This window comes from Nuphar pumila, chromosome 13 (assembly GCF_984573655.1).
Source record: "Nuphar pumila chromosome 13, dmNupPumi1.hap1.1, whole genome shotgun sequence".
Taxonomy (NCBI): Eukaryota; Viridiplantae; Streptophyta; class Magnoliopsida; order Nymphaeales; family Nymphaeaceae; genus Nuphar; species Nuphar pumila.
This window is the reverse complement of record NC_143261.1, coordinates 8,867,420-8,884,809: the sequence shown is the minus strand read 5'-3', so window position 1 is coordinate 8,884,809 and position 17,390 is coordinate 8,867,420. Positions and strand designations below refer to the sequence as shown.

General features: G+C 39.1%; 1 non-coding gene across 1 annotated transcript; it reads left to right on the top strand.

Moving 5' to 3' along the window:
- Positions 1-3,353: 3,353 nt before the first annotated feature.
- Positions 3,354-3,423, top strand: LOC149817694 (small nucleolar RNA Z267). Its single transcript, XR_016427500.1, has one exon. It is a non-coding gene; the product is annotated as a small nucleolar RNA Z267 (small nucleolar RNA).
- Positions 3,424-17,390: the final 13,967 nt, after the last annotated feature.

Below are 17,390 nucleotides of genomic sequence, written 5' to 3'. Positions count from 1 at the left end.
GGGTAAACGGGTTTTCAGGTTCGTGGGTCAGGTTGGCGGGTTGACGGATCGGGTTGGCAGGTAGGCAGGTTGGTGGGTCGGGTTGACGGGTTGGCGGTCGGGTTGCCGGGTTGACGGGTCGGGCAGACGGGTTGGCGGGTTGACCCACCCGCCTAACCCGTTTATTAAACGGGTCAGCCGGGTCATCGGGTTGGCATACCCCCAACCCGAACCCGACCTGTTTAATAAACGGGTTACACGGGTCGACCCGTTTATTAAACGGGTTGGCTTAAGCCCAACCCGAACCCGCCTAAGAGGCGGGTTGGCAGGTCGGGTTGTGGGTCGTGTCAGAAATTGCCACCCCTAACCTTAGGTGCCCAGATGGCAGGGTTTAACAGTGTGATCGGGATACAAAGGCAGACTAATCCTTCAAAATTTGTATATAGTGTCTGGTCAGACATGAATACTTCCATATTGAACCACGGTTTACAAAGTAAGGATGTAAATGGATTGGATCCGGGTAGGGTATAACTGGGTTGGGTGTACCCAACCAAATCAATATTGGTGGACCCATGAGTTTGGGTTGGGTCCAAATTTTGGATCCATAGTGAAACAGGTTGGGTCTTGGTATTGTAAATGATGACCTGAACTGATCATATCTGATTATATACCCAACCCAAGTAGTTCTTCATATTTTAAAACTGAACCTGACCTGAACTCGTTTTGTACCCGAACCGACCCAACTATATGCTTGAACCGAATATGAAGGAGTACGAGGAAATAACTAGAGTAATTAGTAAATATTATGTTATACATTTAATTAAACATTTAAAGATGTTGATATACTTGTAATTAATATGCATTATATTTTAGTAATCAATACTTTAATTCTTTTTTTTTGTTTTGTAAATGCTTTCCATTGTCCTCATGAAAATTGTCGAGTTGAAGTGAATCCCAGAATAATACTCGATAACTCATTGAATTCAATACATTTTGAATATCATATATCATTGGTTTTTTTGTTTCAACTTAAAATGATTTGTTGGCATGAAAACATTTTTTTTTATATTCGGATTTTGACATTACTTTTTTAAGTAAAAAAATGAGAATACTTAATAAGCTTTGGAATTGTTGGCATATAATTTTAATAAATAGTTGATTCCATTAATGTACATATTTTTTTATTAATGTGTAATTAGGTCTAGAATACCAATTATATCAATACCCGTACCCATTAAGACCTGAACATTGTTTGACTGGATTTTCTTACAAACAGGTCGGCTATCCAACTGTTGGCTTCTGTATTCAAGTTTTAGATATCACTGAGCCCATTGATTTCAGACATCTAAATCAAGGAGACCTCACTGTCCAAAGTCTGCAAGTAATAGGGTGCCTTAGAAGTAGGGGTGTCAACGCATGAGGTTTGGTTCGGACTTGGGTGGAATCAGACTTGGACTAGATTTTCGGCTATGGTATCAGGTCCGGATCCAGGTCTAATCAGGTCAAATATAAGATAAATCATACCCAGAGCCGATAATAACTACATGAACCAGACCCAGACCATACGCAATAAAATAATATTTTTATCATTTTTACATTGAAAGTTGCGGGTCTTAATCGGAACTCAGGTTTGGTATAAAATTTCATAAACTATACTCGGGTTCAGGTATTAATTGGACCTTTGGGTCCGGACCTGGGTCTTAATCAGGTCTTATTACCACTTTTGTTCTTCTTAAATTTTTACTGTTCTGCTTTGTTCAGAGAGATTCTAAAATTGGTGGATAGACCCATCTTTTGAGAATCTCCCCTATGCATTAATAAAATCTTGTGTTTTTTCTATTGTGGTTTAGTTGTTTCAGTTTTTTTTTATGATCATCATGTTATTTTCTGTTCTTTGGCAGTCGAGTCATGACGAGTGAAGATTGAATTTCTGCTGTTTAGAGTAGAAACATTTCGGTGTAGTAGTATTGGTATTGGATATTTGAACTTTTGGTTGCGTCCCATTTGGCTTGCTCAGAGTAGGGGTGATACTTCTGATACCTATGTTAGATTTTTCAACATATTTCGGTGTAGTAGTATTGGTATTGGATATTTGAACTTTTGGTTGCGTCCCATTTGGCTTGCTCAGAGTAGGGGTGATACTTCTGATACCTATGTTAGATTTTTCAGCATGAAGTTCTGAATTTTTGCTAGTCAGTTTGGCCTGATGATGGTGGAGCAATATGCCCCAAATAAGCTATGATCTACATTTGACTGATATAGTTGATCTGTATGTATTACAGGCTTATGGGACTAAAGTTTAGGTTGAAAACCCAATTGGAAACCTTCTTCAATAATGGGGTAGAGGTTGTTTGGATTCTTTGCTTAAGTTGGGCCATGCCAGCATTAAGATAGTAGTCCAAGGGATTTCCTGTTGAGTTAGCATTCAGGCTCAGGCCTGAAGTTATATGGGCTCATCCTGCTTGGTACATCAAGCTGTTCTAGCCCATCTGCACGCTTCCCTTCAACTGTGATTTCCAAACTTGGTGGTTCATTTTCCATAAGGTTGTTGAGATGTTCAACTAGTAAGAGAATTCAAATAGATGCAATCTATCCTCGAAAGAATTTGTACACCAGTATTGCTTACTATTTACTTTTATTGACTAGTGTTCACTTTTGGAAGTTCTAATCGTTGATGGATATTAACTTCACCAAAATGCTATGAAGCTCGCACAGGATATCCAAGATGATCTCTGCAACAAATACTGATGTAGAAAAATGTCTAAACTTCTTGAAGGCATTTGGCCTTAATCTCTCTTTAGATCCTTTGTTATCTTGTTTTTTTGTTTTTTCTTGGTTATTGTCGTATAGTTAATGGCTCATTCTTTCATTGTCTTTATGGTCTTAGTTTTACCTAAATGATTTGGTCATCTTATATCAAATGCTTGTTAGCAGAGTATTTTAGGACCTGGCATTACCTCCTTTGATTGTGGGTTATTAATTTGATTTGGAATGCTTTTTATTTGGTGTCATGAAACTTTCCTTTTTTCTTTCTTGGTGTTCTTTATATTTCATCAACTTTTGAAAATAGTTATTTTAATAGGTCAAATTTTAAGAATTGGAGATTTCGTTATACCAAGGATGTAACAAATTGGCACACATTATCAGAATTTTCTAATGATGATACATGTGATTGTTGCTATCTCTGAGGCAATTCTCAGGACTATTTCTTTTCATATAAACATGATCAAGTTTCTTTTAAGTTTTGATCTTTTTCAGTTTATTGTAATCATCTGTTCTCTAAGAACTTTTTTTTTCTTTGTTTGGATTACAACTTGAGACAAGCATTTGATTTTCACTCCTTGTTGCTCTGAATTCTATTTTTTTTGCCTTAATTAATGCCTGTGATCGCTTTAAATATACTTTGAGTAACTGCCATGAAAAGAATTTGATTTGTGGTGTTTGATTGGCTTGAAGCTCATCATTCTTTATTTTCTTTCTCATTATCTACTTCTGTCAACTAACCCTTCAGGAACTCTTAGCATCTATTTTTTAGGGGTCGTTTGTTTCACCCAATTTACACATGAAACTGGGGGTTTACATATGAAACTCTCCATTTTCATATGGAGATGAAACAAACATGCTAGCTCCATTTTCCCATGAGCCTGAATTGATTTACATATGCAGTTTTTCACACATGGGATGGCCTTCCCATCATGGGATGCCTTTCCCATGTTTTTTTTTGCAAATTGGTCCCTACCTTATAGTCATTTTGCAAAATAGTCCTTGCCTTTTGCCATCTTGCAAATCGGTCATCGCCTTATTGCAAATTGGTCCTTCTGTCAATAGCTGTTAGTTTAACCATGGTCAAGCACTGACCATGGTTAACTGGTCACCAAAATGCCCCTATCAAATAGTTGTTAGCTTATTAATCTTTTGCAAATTAGTCCTTGTCTTATTCACAAATTGCAAATTAGTCCTCCTGTATGGGCAAAAGTGTCAATCTATCTGCCCTTTAACAGTTACCATCAGGAAAGCTAACAGCTGTTAACTTCAAGGACTGATTTGCAAAGGTTAATGAGATGACAAGGACTGATTTGCAAAATAGCATAAGGCAGGGACTATTTTGCAAATCGGCTATGAGGGACCAATTTGCAGAAAACCCTTTTTTATTGGATTTTTTTTGTAATGCGCTTAGTTTTCATTGTTTTATGTGAAAAACAGATAGGGACATCTGCACTCCCATGGAGGCTGAAGACTTGTCTTGTGCATCTCTCTGATGCGTTCACATCCACTTGGTTATCTCTTTTCTTTGTGCTTGTATTTGTTTACACTATTTCCCCCTTAAAATATTTCTGTTATACCTTTTCACCAGAAAATTCAATGTCTTATGTCAAATTTGTTTTTTAACTTAGATTTCATACCATTTGGGTCCTGTTTTTTTTCTTCTATATATATATATATATAATATTTTTTTGCCACTTGAAGAAACAGTGTATCTGGTTTCTTTACTAGACAAGTGTGCACAATGATGAACCTGTATAATTTTCTTGACAAGAAAAACCAAGAAATGCCACTTTCTCCGAAGTCCTAATGATTGCTGCTAAGAATGGAAATCTGAAGTTTCTTCCTGTTGAAGCCTAACCTAGGTGGGGCTCCAGGAGTGCCAATGTAAACACCATAAAATTGATGAAGGCCTGCTAAAGTGGGATTTTTTGCTCAGGGGAAAGTTAATCATCAATACATTCTAGAGGTATTTTTTCTTGTATATGTCAAATCGCATCAGTTATATTATGCCCTTTCAGCAATTCTTTTACAACCGATGGAATGTGACATAATTGTAATTTACAAAGAGTCTCCTAACTCATCAGCTATTTATACAAGGCTGCTCAGCATTTGGGGTTATTGCATTTAACTGCCTATTTTATCGTAAGGTAGAAAATGACATTTTTAATCTTTCTTTGTTATGCCATCTTATAGGATTTGAACTTTAGACAAGCTCAAGTTTGATTGTTTGTTGAAAAAAAAAACAGTGTTTCAAAGCTTGCAACAAGATTTTAAATTTTTTCCCCTGGACAAAATTTTGAACTATACACCAATTGTTTGCATCTTCAATACTTATTTTCACATTGCAAGATTGTTAAATTGTAATATATATATATATATATATATATATATATATATATATATATATATATATATATATATATATATTTCTTGTAATACCCACTGGGGTAAAATAGTCTTTTCACCATTTTATGTATATTAATTTTTTAATATGCTTTTTATTCTTTTTGTATTTTTTTTGTCTTTTAGACATTGAGGGTTTCACCATATGGACATTGGGCCCCTCCAACGGTCATAAATATGACCGTTGGGGGGGCTCCAATACCTATATGGGAGCCCCTCCTTGGGTCCTCTCACTTGTATATGTATATATGGGGTTATCCCCCTTTAAATTCATCCTTTTTGTAAAGGCTGTCTCACTCGTTCAATAAGTTTATTCTTTATTTTTTATGCCTTTGTGCATTTGCATTCTTTGATGCGTGTTTATTTCTGTGTCTTTGTGCACATATTGTCTATTAAGAATCTAGTGCTTTTGTGCACATAGCTTTATTTTTTAAGATATTGTCACATGGTATAAGGTCTTTAGAAGAATAGTTTGTGTGCTGCGTTGTCACGGTGGTTGCTTCAAAAATTGTGTCCACTTTTCATTCTTGTATTTTGGCATGGAAAACTCTTGCAATCTACTTCTCGTTCGACGAACTACAACAAATAGCTTAAAGGTGACCATTGTGGTAAGTGTTCTAATTGAGAAGACTTTTTTTTTCATAAAAGCCTCTCAATGGGGAAAAAAGATTCTCATTTTTTTCTCGGATTCAAACTCAATGAGTCAAACTACCATGTTTGGGTCGGTAATATGAAAGCTCACATCAAGGGAAAAGGGCTTTGGGGCTACATCAAAGGTATGATTTTGGAACTCGAACCCAAAATTACTATAGTTGAAAAAGGAGAAATAAAAGTCCTTGGTGGAGAGGAAAGAGAGAAGGCTTTTGAAGAATATAACAAAAAACATGAAAAATGGGAAATAAAAAACTACAAAATCTTTTTATGGATTTTTTTTTTATGATTGAGACTAAAATTATTGCCAATATTTTGAAATTTAAAAAGGCATTTGAGAATATCTTGAGAGGATGAGATTTATCCTATAAATATTATCTTTAAAAAAGAGCATTGACTCTTCAACAACGAGAAATGTCTATTAGAGAATACTTTGTTGAATTATCATCCATTTGGGATGAACTCGCTCTCCTTGAACCAAAATGGAGTGGAGATTGTAATGGCCTTAGATCCGAATTCGAGCAAACAAACTTCCTCCACCATTAGATGTTCTTACTAAGCTAAGTAGCGAAGAAACTTGATTGAAAATGAACAAATCCAATTAAAATGGCTTGCTCATGCCTTCAACTAAGGATGAGAATGAAGGAGCTTATGTTGTTTCTAGACCGAAAAATAATTTGAAAACTTACAAACCTCCTCACTTCAATAAGTTTCAAAATCAAAATCAAGGGACAAGAGAAGAAGGTGGCCAAAGTGGAAGATAGTAAGAAAGAGAATATGGTAAAATCATGTCAGTTTTGTAAAAAATCGGAATACATTAAACTGGTTGGTCCAAAATGAAAGAAGGTGGCCATGTCTACAACATTTCAACCACATAAAGAACAGGTCCATCTACTTTCAACAATGTAGCATTATCATTAAGTCAAATTATGGAGGCTCTTCAACCTCTCTTCAAAGGATTTGTTTCTGGAATTGCCATGTCAACCATTTATCCTCTCGGTTAGACTTCTTGGCTTTTGAGTTAAGGTGCCTCTTTTCATATGACTTCAAATATTTTTGCTCTTTTCGTATAAAAAAAATATATCTCCTTTTGTTTCAACCGTGGATGGCGCTTATCTTAAAATCAAAGGAATTGAAAATTTTGAAACTCAAGGTTTTTTTATTCTCAAAATTAGATTTATATCAAAACTAAATTTAAATTTATTTTTGGTGTTTCTCTCTCTCTCTCTCTCAACTAAGCTGTATTGGTTGTAGGTTCTAACTTTAAGACTTATCTCAACCAACTAGTTTGTTTTATATAAAATCTATAATTAAAAATAGAAAAAAGCTTTGACAAGGCTAAGCTGAGACAAAGTCATGCTTGCTCTTCCAAACAAGGAGAAATGAATCGACTCAGGCTCATAGTTTCCAATATTGCAAGTTGGTGTCTTTAATAATGAACCGAATGAGCTCGTGAATGAGCCAAGAGTGGTTAGGTCGGCTACTACCACATCAGGGCTTAGCTAGGTGTTAGTAGGGCTGGTAAACAAATGCTCGGTTCGGCTCTCCATGAACGTGTTTGTGTAGTTGATGAGCAGAGCCATGTGCAACTCGTTAAGCATAAACTAGGCAAGCACCAACAAGGAGTCTTCTTCTCGGCAAGGCTTGTGTAAACTCATAAAAATATAATATATAGAATGCAAGACATTATAGTGCTGTATAGCGAGTTAGAGTTCTTGACATGTACATGAGAAGTTAGGGGTGGTGCAAATTTTGAAATTCATTTCATTTTTTTTACACGAGCTAACTCGTTTGACTTGGTTTGGCTCGAGCTCGAGCTCAACTTGTCTAAACATGAGCAAAAGCCAAGCCCGAGCAAGGCATGTTCGGTTCGTTTGGCTTATTTACCAGCCCTAGCTATGATAACTACTCTAGATATTGTTGAATATATTTTCTTAAGCATAAACATGAGGTGTTTGCGTCGTTCAAGACTTATCACATGATTAAAAATCAATTTAATGATTACTTAAAAGATAAAAAATTATCTTATTAGTCAAGGTTCGTTGGCAACATCATGGAATTGAGGAATGCACATGAGAATCCAAAGTCAATATTAAGGAGAAATACCCTCACTTATTCTTTAAGTTTTAACTTTTTAAAAATTTTGAGGATGAAATTAATTTAACAGGGGTAGGATATAAGACTCGGGCTTTTTTTAAAAATAAAATAAAAATGGATCCAACCTGGGTTGCAGAGAACCCCCCCCCCCCTTGTTCTGTTTATACCCCCCACAGGGGGGGAGAGTTTCTTTTTAAAACACTCGAAACTTGCCCCTCGAGTCCTCACTCTCGCTTGAGTCACACTGACCCTCTCGTCTACCTCTCTTGCATGCCAAAGATCCCCGACCCTAGACCTCTTGTCTCCTTTGTCTTCTTCTTCCTATCGCCGACACACTCAGACCAACGCTGCCCCCCTCAGGTATGATTCCTCTCCTCCCTCTTCTTTCTCCTCTGTATGTTGCCAGCAGGCTTTATGTCGTCGAAAGGGAGGGTGTCTACCACCCTCTCCTCCCTGATGTTTCTCCTCTATCTATCGCCAGAAGAGAGGGTGTCTACCACCCTCTCCTCCCTCTTCTTCTCCTGTGTCTGTCACCTAAAAACTAGACGTCACTGGAAGGGAGGGTGCCTACCACCCTCTCCTTTCTTTTCCCCTTCCTTTTCGTTTCCAACAGCAACCATAGGCTACTACTGTTGTTGTAGTAGGGACGATCAACAAATGGTGGCTGCTCCCCTGTCACCCCCTTTGACAGGCAAGCCCCTCCCCTGTCTGCCTCTCCTTTCTCTCTCTCATTCCCACCGGTAGGAGAGGCGCATCGCCCCTCCTACCTGTTTTTCTGACAGGTGGGTGTGACCCTCCTGCCTACTTATATTTTGCGGCAGGAGCGTTTTGCCCTCTTGCCCATCTCATTTTTTCAGCAAGAGGCAGGTGGGAGCTACCCTCTTGCCTGGACCTTTCTATTGAGCGGAGCTCGGTTTGAATCGAGCCCAGCTTAGTTCCCTTAATTAAAAGACCGAGCATAGGCTCAGTCCTGTCTTGTTTGGGGGGCAAACCCAAATCGGCAATCACCTAGCATGTGTCGAGTCTGACTCAGTTCCTCCAAGTCTGGCTCGATTCAATCTCTTCGAACTGGATTCAAGTTCGACCGCTGATGCAATCGTCGTCGCTTTTATAAAAAATTAAGGACTTAACTTAAAAATCTACACTCGAAATCGTCAGCGAGTCAAACCATCTTCGATGGTAGCAGAAAGTTGCATACGAGGACAAATGACAGAATACTTCTAACTCATATATATATATATATATATATATATATATATATATATATATATATATATATATATATATATATATATATATATATATATATATATATATATATGCTTTTAACTCAAAGACGCAATTTTGTGTATTCTTATCTATTTAAATTATGTCATTTACTTTGTCGTCCTACTGTAATGTGCATAGGCTACTGCTTACACATTTTATTTAGCCGATGTATGGTGTCATACACCGTGCATCGCTTACGCAATTTATTTAGCTTGATGTATGATTTCACATATCGGGCATTGTCTTATTTCATTTACTTTGCCATCACGTTGTAACATGCATAGGCTTATGCTTTAATATGTATGTATTATATATATATATATATATATATATATATATATATATATATATATATATATATATAATTTTGTAAAGTACGTAGTTTTGCATATTTTTGACTACTTTATATTACACTTGCATGTATTTAAGGATGTGGATTTACGCATTCTCGTCAAGTATCTAAAAAAGAATTTCACATGCGAGATTTCAAGCTCGTATTATTTGCTATCTCGAAAAGCAAAACAAGTATTTGGCATATACGTATTCACAATCGATTTTTTTTCTCAAACCTGTGTAACGAAAAGGCTTCAACTACGTAGCCCTAGGTGACACATACGTCTGGTCCGTCTTTTTGGTATCCAAAATGACTCGGATATTCCCTTACCTAAAGCACGAGACTTTAAAATTTTTAAATAATATTGAGGTTTCTTTCTGAGAAATTGATATCCCTCTCATCGTAGTGGTACTGTCAGACATGCATGGCACGTTAGTACTACGATGATTGGATGAGAGGTTTATGGTAACCTCGTAGTATGAAAATGCATGATGATAAAAAAGAAATCACATAAATGGTGATGATCACCTTCATAGGATGCTTGATTTGGTTTAAAATACAAGAGCATATAGAATGAGTCGTCGGTTAAAATAGAACTTGACATACTCATTTATCTCTTTGGTTCCGTCAAGAGATGATGTGATGGTACAAAAATTGTGATGGACAAGTTGTTAACAACTACGCTCCTCAAGTAACAATGACTCGGTGTCCCTGATCAGCGGAGTTAGATGACGAGACTACCAAAAATGATCCTTGGTGGTAGATCTCATTGACTTCTGCAGAAGTTCGGATGCATCTCTTGCCATCTATGACTCTGAGAAATTCTCTCTTAGTCATTGGCCGATCCCTTAGGAGCAGACTCAACAGTTGTTTTTATGTTTATTCTATGTGTACCCTCAGGTAAGCTAATTATCAAAATAAGATTATCATGCTTATTTTGCTTATTATGAATTGCGCATCACGAAAGAAAAAATGCATTCTGAATTTTGAAATTTATGCACCTATCAAATTTTTATAAGTCTGGCCCATTTTATGGGGTACAGGTGATGATTAGGTCAGTACAAAAGGTGATAGCGCGATAATGTGATAATATCAAGATCCCACTCTTTCTCTGTTTCGCTTTTGAGCATGTTTTGTAATTTTGTATAAGGGTTTCGTTTGAAATTTGTCTTTTGTATAAACTTTGATTATCAAGAACCTCGTTTTGATTCTATGTGGCTTTAATGCTTATATGAAAATACAAATCTATTGTGTAAAGGAAGGTTCGCCTATAATGCGCCCAAGGTCTGTTGGCTTGTTATTTTTAACACTATTTTTCATTGAACTATCATTTTAAAACTATGAAAAATGATTGATTACCAAGCATTTAATTTTTTCTTAAAAGATTACAAGTTCGGGATTTTGGGGCGTTACACCGGCACACTTGATTTTTATCATCCTCAAACGATCTTCGACACCAGAATCCGACATGAGTGCCAGTGGATTGTTCCAAGCAGTGTTGTCAGTATCAATGTGTATCGTATCGCTAGAAAAAAGATATGATATTGATATGAATTGGCAATTTTTAATAAAGATAAAAATAGCTTAAAATTAAATTTTCATATTATTTTAATGGCTTGACATGTGTCACGTCCTTATTGACATGTAATATTTTTTAATTATTTTTTGATCGATTCAGAACAATTCACCTGAGAATCGATATCGGCCGACCAATTCACCTGAATCATTGGCCAAACGATACAGGTCCGATTCCGATACTGACAACATTGGTTCAAAGTGCATGGAGGAATCAATGCGCACCAGCCATGGTTCTTGCGTGCGTGGCCTATCAGGCATCGATCTAGTGTTGAGGTGTTGCGCATCCTATCACTAAGCTATGAGCAACTCATTAAATATAAGTGAGTCAAGCGCCAAGACAACACATGATGTTAGGCTTGGTTCAGCTCATATAAGCTCGTGAGAATTTGATATATAGCATACAAGCATTTTTGTTTTTAAAGGCAAGCTGGGGTTAGGCAGACCCCTACCAGTAATACAACTATACCGTTGGATTTTGAACATGCAACATCCCAACACAAGGTGACGTGTACTAGCTGCTCCTACCAGACAAGCGGAGCCCCTTCTTGGTAGATAGCATATAAGCATTACACGTGTCATAAAAAGCCATGTTTGGCTAGTTCATTAGAGTGTATGGCTGGCAAAAGAGAGGCTTGCAGTTCGAATCCCATTGTTTTCAACCTCTAAAATACATATAGATTTTTTTTTTACATGAGCCAGCTTGAGCTCACTTGGGTGGACATGAGCCTGAGCTCGAGCCCGAGCCTGAGCTGGGATCTATGGTAAACAAGTTGAGCCCAAACACAATGCCTTCAGTTTGTTAGGCTCATTTACCGGATAGGCGTGTATGGCAAATTAATATTTAGCTCTCTTTTAAATATGAGTAATGTGTTCCTTAGGCCCCCTTTTTCGTTAGGTCTCGTCAGGCTCATTCAAAAATCATGGTTTTAAGTATTTTTCTCACATCTAACACCTTATATGTGATCTATAGGCCTTGTTTAGTGGGAACCGGCTTTTGGATTGCCGAAATCTGACCTGTATACAGTTTTTTTCAGTGATAAAAAATCAACGGCTACGAAGGTACCAGTTTTTTCCGGATCAGAGAAACATGTTTTTTCATTGAAAAAACATGATCCAAGAGTCTATTTCCACTAAATCGTGCATGATAAACACATCTAACGGTTCAGTAAAACCTGCGGAGCAAAATGGGGCTGAAGAAAAAATGGGGCCTAATGTATTCAGTTCTCTTTAAATATTTAAAATAAATGCCTTTATGAAAAAATTACACATTGTGGACAGTGTTTAGTTGAGGATGGAATAGCCATAATTAGGGTTGTCAATGGGTCAGGTTTGACCCGTTAGGATTTGATGATAAATAAGAACTTTCAAATAGAATTCAGGTCAGACTTGAAGGTTCCAATTAATATATGGAGCCTGATTCTCTCAAGAAAATTTATATATGGAGCTGGGTATGGTTTGTGAACTTTTATATCAGGCTCCTGATTCGAGTTCCAACTAAGATCCACAATTTTTCAATGTAAAAAGGATAAAAATATAAATTTACTGAATATGGTCCAAGTCTAGTTCATGTAATCCTTATAGGATCTGGGTATGCTTTCTCTTATGGTGCACTACACATCTCTCTCTCTCTCTCTCTCTCTCTCTCTCTCTCTCTCTCTCACACACACACACACACACACACACTCTCTCTCTCTCTCTCGTTCTTGATGGCCGCCTTTGAGTCTCTCGTTCCGCTAGAAGAGGATCGTCTCGACAGGGGGATGCTCATTTTTTAGTCTCTCTCTCTCTCCCTCTCTCTCTATGTCCACCTTTGAGTCTCTTGTTCTGCTAGAGGAGGATCGTCCCAATGGGGGGATGCTCATTTCTGAGTCTCTCTCTCTGCGATTTTGGATGGCTCGTTGTCGTCGTCATCGACCAAACTTGGGGGCTTTCTGGGAATCAGTTTTCGTCAACCTCGCACCACCAATCAAGATGCCTTGTGAATTTTGGAGCATTCTCTTAACGATTGGGGAGCATCATTATGCCTCAGAAGGCATGGTGCTCCCGTTCAGTTGTCGTTCGTGTTATCTGCTTTCTTCTTTCATCATCTATCAGAGGTTTTTGGAGCTTGCTTGGAGTCTCGGTCCTTAACGCTCCTCGACATTAGACAGTTCCTACGAAATGTGCGAAAGGAGGCAAAATGAGAATGCTCCATCGAGACCATTCTTCACTCACCCTTCTTTAGGGTTATTGTCGATGAGTTCATTGAAGGCAGGCAACTTGTCCCTTCTCCATGGGAATCAGCTTACGCCAACATCATCGAGAGGGCAGAGATTCACAAGGCTCGGTGATTGGATTGGTGGCATTCTGAATGTCTATCTTTAAACTTTCGTATTCGAGAAGGTAGCTTTCGTTGTGGATTCCAGCATCAGGGATGCAGGCCTCCCGTCGGCTATGCTTCATGTCGCTTCCGCCTTCCTGGTCCCTTACCATCTGCTCATCGTAAGCCACTTGCCAAGTCCTGCAGGAAAGTCTCCTTCAGCAACCTGCAGGACCTTTGTTTCTTCGAGACAATGGCAGCTCCAGTTTTGGCCTTCCGGGTGGGCTCCATTTGGGTGCCCATACGGTGAAGTATCCAGCTTTCTACCGAAAGGACACCATCTTTACCGGGTTCATCTTCTCCGATCGTCGGCCGACGGGATGATTTGACAACGCAACAATCACAGTCCCTCACAATTTTAGACTCGTCCTCCTCACGTGTGGCACAACAATTTTCTTGAGCCAATTGTGTCATCATTAAACGCACAACACCCAAGCCACAACAAATCAGCAAGTCAGCGGCTACATTCATATCATTTGACGCTTCACACTCTGCCCGCTCTACATGGGCATGGGAGCCTTGCGTTGACATGCATGATCAGAAATGTATTGTCATAGGTCCACGTACCACCACAATGGGCCACGTCGTATCTTCTGGGTGTTTAACTAACGGTGCACTTGGCCATACTACGGGGTTAGGCATCATTATTTCTACGCCGAGTCTCGAGGAGGAGCAAATGGACTTCCTTTGTGCACACACAAATGCCTTGCGTGCTTCGAGGGAGTGGGGATTTTTTGAACACTCAAGGGCTGCCTTCAACGGCATCGTCCTTGGGGATGATGTGACACTGATTGAAAGGGGGTATCTAGAATCTTCTCAGTGGATATCGGGTTGAAAGTTCATTTGGAGGGGAGGGCCACCACATTGTCCTTTTTGCCCTTTAGATCGCTCTCGCTGCGAACATCTATTGGCCCTATAAGAACAATAATAAACTTTTGCTTCCCGCCATATTTTTTTAGCACACTGCATACTTCAGGGGCCGATCAATATTCCATACCCCATAATCGGTTGCCTACTATGGAGTTTGATAAAACTCGAAGTCGAGTTGCAGTCATTCGAGGGGGAGGGACGACTCCGCTCAATGCCAATCTAGAATGGCAACACAAAGAATTTTGGGGATGCCCATTGGAGAGGTGTTGTTGAAACTACAAGTTTGTCTGTCGCATGAGCGGATTGTTGCTTTAGAAGAGATGGTGAACGAACGCATCGAACCGGCAGTGAGACGCATGAATAGCTTCAAGAGAACCAAGCAGATGGCGTGGAATGCAGATGTTTACGATTGTATCACACCTTTGAGACAATCCTCTAGGCCCAAGATGCCAAAGATCTTTCAAGATTGATAGCTATGAAACTCATATGTTGGAATTTACGGGGCCTAAACTGCCCGCATAAAATGCTCTTCTTATCCCAGTAGCTGAAGGAGACTAGGCCAGACGTTGCAGTCATTATCGAGACTAAGATGGAGTATGTCTCCTTAGCATATGTGGCCTCCATTTGGAGAGGTGCGGGACATGCATACAAGCCAGCAGAAGGGCACAAAGGTGACATTTTGGCGCTGTGGAAGCTAGGCCTTTCAGCACAGCTTGTCGATTTGGGGCGTTTCTCTATATCCATACACTTCCCCTTGCCCTATCCAATCTCAGAAGTGGTTCTCACTTATGTGTATGGCCTTGTCACTTCGACCTTCCGGCCTGCTTTTTGGAATGATCTTCAGCATATCATTACGATTTTTTCCCAACCACAGCTATTCGCAGGAGATTTTACTTGGTCCAGCAAGCGCTTACAATCCAGTCTGAGGATTTTAGATCGGGTTTTGGCAAATGTCAGCTTAATGGGGCAAATTCATGACATTGTGGTCAGTGCAATGCCATGTACGATTTTGGATCATGCGGCATTGATCATCACCTGGGGCATGGGTTTCACAAGGGTGAGACCCTTCTCATTTGAATAATGATGGGTCAGAGATGTTGAATTCAATTCTACTGTTCAAAGAAGCTGGACGAAGTCAGTGCAGTCATCTAGGGATGCGATCATATTATGTGTCAAATTGAAACGATTGACAACTGAAATTGTTTGGTGGATTAAAGAGAGAGGGGCGTCTCGTCTTTCTCATTTGGGATAATGGGAACAAGAGCTCTCAAATCTAGAGGATTACCTGGCCTCTAATCCCAATGTGCTTGAAACACAACAATGGGCCATCAAAAAAAACATGGGGGATCTTACAAATCGGATCATTGAATAGAGAATTAGAAAGGAGATCAAATGGAGACAGAGATTGAAGATCCGATGGTTGGCATTAGGTGATGCCAATACCTCTTTCTTTCATCAAACAACATTTGAGCGCTATCGTGGGAGCAGAATCCAGTCTATATCAATCGAAAGGAGCACTTTCATCGGGGATCAACTGTTGTTGGCCATCAGCAATTATTATGCTCAGATTTTCTCACTTTCTACCAATGAGGGTGGGGATATGGGCACTCTCCACTTTCGCTTTTTTTCGTCTCACAGAGTTTAACAATTGCAGCTACCATTTTCTTTAGAGGAGATCAAGCAGGTTGTTAGGAAACTATTTGATTTCAAATCTTCGAGATTGGATGGTTTCCCAGTTGATTGGACGCTCTTTTTGCAGAGTTTCACTGGAACACAAGATTGCCTTTTGATTACCATCGGTTCATGATGGTGCTAGTCCCAAAGAAGGGTGCATCGACGGACATAGCACATTTTAGACCGATCTCAATAATGGGTGCTTTAAGAAGGATCATTGTTAAGGTATTGGCAACAAGACTAAAAGGCGTCATCTCATCTCTTATTTCTCGCACCCAGCTCACCTTCATCCCAGCTAAAAGCATCATGCATGGCTACATCATTGCATCTGAGGTGGCACATTCTATGCAGTGTAGCTGAAGGCCTTTTATATGTTAAAGCTCAATATTTACAAGGCCTTCGATTCAGTGTCATGGACCTATTTTTTTTAACTCTAGAAGCTATGCGATTTGGGCAAAGATGACAATGATGGATCAAAGATATTATCTCTAAGGATGAAGCAGTGGTAGTGGTGAATGGAAAAAGGGGAGGGTCATTTTTGGTGGAGCGCAGACTACGACATGGGTGCCCCTTATCACCATTGCTTTTTAATATTGCAGCCGAGGGGCTTGGCGTTTTGATGCACAGAGCAGTCGAAGCAGGACTTATGAACCCCCTTCCCTTCGATGGTTTTTTTCAGCATGTGCTTCAGTTTGTAGATGATATTATCATTTTTGGAGAAGCTTCTTTACCACAGATGACCATGATGTTTCTCATTCTAAAGATTTTTGCTACTATCTAGGGTTGCACATCAATGAAAGGAAAAGTTTCATCTATCTATTCAACGTTGATAGACACTCGAGTGGGAGCATCTACGATGTTTGGTTGTCCGGTGGAGGAGTTTCCCACCACCTACCTGGGGTTTCCGTTACTAGTAGCTCAGTCGTGTGCCCCGGCGTGGACAAAAGTTATTGAAGCAATTCATCATCGATTAATCTCTTGGAGGGCCAAATATTTGTCCATAGCAGGTTGGGTTATAATGATAAAGTATGTGTTTTCCTTGTTGCCATCTTATTTCTTAACGGCGTTGCAGATGCCTTCTTTGGTTGTCAAAGAGATCAATAAGATTTTAAAAAGCTTCCTATGGAACAAATGTCTTGGTGGCAAAAAGAAACACCTAATTGCATGGCCATTGATAACACAACCTGTGCAGCGAGGAGGCTTGGGCGTTCCGAACCTTAAGCTCAGAAATATGACCAATATTCTCAATTGGTGGGCTGATTTGGAGTCATCCTCGGATCCCTGGGCTATTTTTCTTAGATGCAAATATCACCTTCATCAAGGTGATTTTATCGATTTTCTGAATATGATGCGCATGCCGAGTTCTCATGTGTGGAAAGCATGGAAGTCGGCCCTCACACAATGCAGACA